This window comes from Phascolarctos cinereus, unplaced genomic scaffold (genome assembly GCF_003287225.1).
Source record: "Phascolarctos cinereus isolate Bilbo 61053 unplaced genomic scaffold, phaCin_HiC Scaffold_4;HRSCAF=312, whole genome shotgun sequence".
In the NCBI taxonomy this organism is placed as follows: Eukaryota; Metazoa; Chordata; class Mammalia; order Diprotodontia; family Phascolarctidae; genus Phascolarctos; species Phascolarctos cinereus.
The window spans coordinates 205711273-205715923 of NW_027555847.1; the positions used below are offsets into that span (position 1 = coordinate 205711273).

General features: G+C 39.5%; 1 pseudogene; it reads left to right on the top strand.

Annotated features, from left to right (window-relative positions):
• Positions 1-1887: 1887 nt before the first annotated feature.
• On the top strand, positions 1888-2528 carry LOC110198247 (ubiquitin-conjugating enzyme E2 variant 2-like; annotated as a pseudogene).
• Positions 2529-4651: the final 2123 nt, after the last annotated feature.

Below are 4651 nucleotides of genomic sequence, written 5' to 3' on the forward strand. Positions count from 1 at the left end.
AGGCCTCCCTTATCCAAAGAATGCCCATCCCATGACAGTCTTTCTTGAGCTTGAAATTCTCCTATTGGAGATACATTTCTGTGGGTTAAACATTTCCCTATTGTCTTGTACAATGGAAAGCTTCCTACTCATCTTAACCACTTCGAATCCTTATCCTCCTTCAAAACTCAGTTTGTGTCTCCTTCAGATAAACAATCACCTTACTGGCACATTAGTTAATCAGATTAATTTTTTCTATGAGAAAGGGGCCTAGTATCATGAAAATGTTGGGTAAATGGGGGATGAAGACAAATTCCGATAGGTAGAGCTGTAACTAGGACAAGGTGATAAAGACTTCAGTCTAGGTCATAATCCTCCTATAACATACAACATATAATTGCCAAGTATATTGTTGCCAAGAAAAATTATTTAAAATCAGAATGAACCAGATGGCTGGTTGGGGTGAGCTCTGTTTCTGCCCCAGACCACAGTGGCCTTGTGCTGGTATCCTAAAGTGCCTTCCTTTCATTCAACTAAAGTTGTATTTTTTGTAGTTTTCCCAGAGCACACAAGTTCCTAGTTAGGCCAGTTGTACATGGCAATTGTAAATAAAACCTCCCCTGCCTCATGTCTTTGCCAAAGATAAAACCTAAATGATATTTCTAGGAGTTGGCTTCCTTCCAAGAGACAGCCAAGATGCTTTAGATGGAGTCACAGCATAGGATCATACATCTAGAGTTGGATGAGACCTAAGAAGCCATCTAAGCCAACACTTTCATTTTATAGATTAGGAAACAGAGGTTCTAAAGAGGTAAATTGTCTTGCCCAAGGTCACAGGAATGGGGCAGAAATAAAATTCTCTTCATTCCTTTCAGAAATACTTAATGATTATTGTACTGTATTGTATTGTGTTCTGTTATGCTTTGTGGTGTTGGCTTGTGTTGGGTTATGTTATGTTATATACAAGGTACCAGCTAGTCAGTCAACTCTGCTAAGCACCTGAGATACAAAAGAAAAACAAAAGATAGTCCTTACATTTTGATATAAGTGTGGGAGACAATACACAAAAGGAAGCTGAAAAGTGAAGTAGGGAAGGAGAGAGACAATGTACCTGGTGGTGGGTTGGGGTTATGTGCTTTGTTCCTTCATTCTTGAAGAGGACCATGACATCAGGGAGATGATGACAAGACTTGCAATTGAATTTTATTTGAGCAAGGGAGGGTTGTGCAAACTCACCCCAGCCTCACTTTCTCTTCCAGAGTCATCTGGGTCCAGTGGCCAGATATTGATCAGGACGACTGGAGATGGCCCAAGATAGAGGGGAGACTCTGGCCTTTTTAAGCTAAGGTCTTTTGCAGTTCTCACTTTGAGGGAGGCAATACCCATTCAGCGAATACACCTCTTTAAGAGATGAGTCAAGGGATGGCCCCTTTATTAAAAAAAAAATTAAAAAAATCAGACTGGGAGGGGAAGACCCACAGGGTTGCTGGCCAAAAGAGAAACAGTTACTATTTACATTCACTCTGAGCCAGGAGGGCTCAAAAAATAACCACCTGGTGGTGGGACATGATGGTGAAATCCATAGGAGTACAGCCTAGAGGGAAATGAAGAGATGGCTGATACGGGCCCCCTACTTAAAATAAAATTCTGGGAGGAGTCCTTCACTCTCCAGTCAGAGGGAGGTGCTAGAGAAGCAGAAGGTACTAATGAAGAGTGAGTTCTGGGGGTGAAGTGATCTTTTAGGAAGAAGAGATATCTGGGTCATGAGGGAGAAGTTCAGAGGTAGGCAGCTGAATGGGAAATGAAGCCATCCTAGGTGTTTTTTGCGATATAAAAAATTACACATGGTTTCACAAAACATTCTTAAAGAATTTATGCTATAGTAAGAAGTAGTACCTTGAGGAGAAGATGGTGGTCTCCACAGGAATTAAAGTTCCACATAGTTTTCACTTGTTAGAAGAACTTGAAGAAGGCCAAAAAGGAGTAGGCGATGGTACAGTTAACTGGGGACTTGAAGATGATGAAGATATGACACTTACAAGATGGACAGGCATGATTATTGGGCCACCAAGGGCATCAGGGAAAGCTGCAGTGTTTGAATTATGGTCAAAACATGTGTCAAATTAACCAAAGGTGCCAATGGAGTACAATCTCTGGCAGGTTCTACAAAACTGGAAAGGCTGCGAGCGTGGGCTCAGTGACGGACTGTCGCCTGAGGACCAGCCTCACTCAGTTCAGAGAGAAGCTCATCACCAAAAGGCTGGCCACCAGACAAACTATGAAAACAGAGTATACAGTCTGAAAGTACAGTGCGGATCTAAATACCCAGAAGGACCTCCAACAATAAGATTCGTAACAAAAATTAATGTGAATGGGATAAATGATTTCAATAGAATGGTGGATGCATGGTGCATACCAGTGTTAGCGAAAGGGCAAAACTGTTATAGCAGTAAATTGTATTTCAAGAGCTAAGGCATCTAATGATGTCCAAAGAAAACATGAAGCTTCCACAACCTCCAGAAGGACAAACATACAGCAATTCTTTTTAACAAATCTCAAACTTATCTAAACCAACAACCTTCTACTCATGTTGATGTCTTGATTAAATCTCACAATGCAAAACCCACACATTAAAAGAATTCCAGTTGAAAAAAAAAAGTAGTCCCCTTACAAGGATACTACATATTGTTTTAAAAATGTCATCCCTCTTACTTTATTGTCACATTTCATATTTCCATGTATTTCTCGGCACAAAACTAGGTACATAAGTCATTGCTAAGTAGTTATTACATTTAACTTGTTAAATGTCAACAGGTACTCCAAACTAGAGGACCAACAGTTGTGTGTGGGGATAGATAGATAGATAGATAGATAGATAGATAGATAGATAGATATAGAGATAGATATTTAGATATAGACCTAGATATATGTGTGAGTGAGTGTGTGTGTGTGTGTGTGTGTGTGTAATTGACATTTAATGACATGGGTACTTAGAAGAAAGGAGGAGATAGTCATAGCAACTGATCTTAATGGATAGCTCTGCAACAGTGTTGAAGGCTTTTTGTAAGCTAAGTGAGGTCACTGGGTTCTTTTAGATCTCCTAAGTAACTACTACAAGTCATATATTGAAAACTGCTATATTTATAGTTTACTTATGTGTTCTTGCAGTAAGTCAATCCTACAGTGTATAATTACCATGCAAATGTGTGTGATTATACACAATGGGTGTCCTCTCTCAGCCCCAGGAGCATATATCAGTTAATGGTGCTGGTGATTAGTGAGCAATTACATTTTCACAAATGTAAATAAATGCTATAAACATGGAAACAAAAAATTCTACAACTAGCCCTTGAGAATGGGATTTTAGCTATAAAACAATGTGGTTTGTGAGAGGAGGAGGTGTATTTGGCATTGGTGATGGTAATGGGGAGCGGAGCAGAGACTATAATTTTGCCTGTGCCCAAATTGGCCTTGATGCAATGTCCTATGGTCTCTTGAGTCCCAGTTCCTGTCCTCATTTCTTGGTTCTGAGAATGTTCCGAAGCCTTCCTGCTAGGTTCTTTTGGTCTTAAGGAGAGTGTCTGGCACAAATTAGCCACTCACTTAATAAAGACTTACTCATTTAATTTTACTAAGACACCTAATCTAACAAAGGTGCGATAGATGGCTGCCATGCTACAACTTAGTTAACTTAAATAGACACTTCCATGACCTGTCAGGGCCCCTTCATCTCTAGGTCCTGAAGACTTGCAGGAGGATGTCTAGGCTATAGCTACGCCTGACACTGCCTGATAAATTTTCAAGGGAGAGTTTAGCAAGAGCTACAGTGTGGTTTAGTGGGATGGTATTGGATTTGGAAGGCCTAGGTTGAAATCTCACCTCTGATATGAGCTGTGTAATCATGGGTAAATCACTTGCTCTCTGAGCCTGTTTGCTTATCTGTAAAAATAAGATAATATTATACTAACTACCCCATAGGGTTATAGTGGATAAAGCACTTTCTAAATTTTAAATGTATGTATATATATGTGTATATAAATATATATCCACACAATCTGCATATATGCATACATATACATACATGTATACATCTATAAGTAGCACACATACGTACACATACACACACATACACAACACACACTACAATATACATACATGCATGCACACATACACATGCACACCACAATACACACACATATTCCTACATACATGTACACATATAAACACAGACATGCATGCACACACATATACATACACACATACATGTAGGCATATAAACACACGCAAATGTGTATATATGAACATATGTGCACATATACACATGTTTTACATATGCATACAACTACATGTGTACGCATGTATGTTATGATGTTGTGGGTACAGAGCCAGTCTTGGAATTAGCAAAAGCTGGATTCAATTTCTGTCTGTAACACAGCCTGGCTGTATGACCCTGGAGAAGTCCTTTAACCTTTCGTTGCTCTGGGAAGTCTTAAAGACTGTGAATTGCAGAGGAAGTACCAATCTGCTTTGGTAGAGGGAATTTCCTGGACTGGGATATTCCTAAACTAATGAAATTACAGGTCCAGCCCCTATCCCTATCCTAACAGCTACTTTACTGGCTTATTGTGAGGATCACATAAAACATAAAATGCTTTCCAAATAAATGTCTATT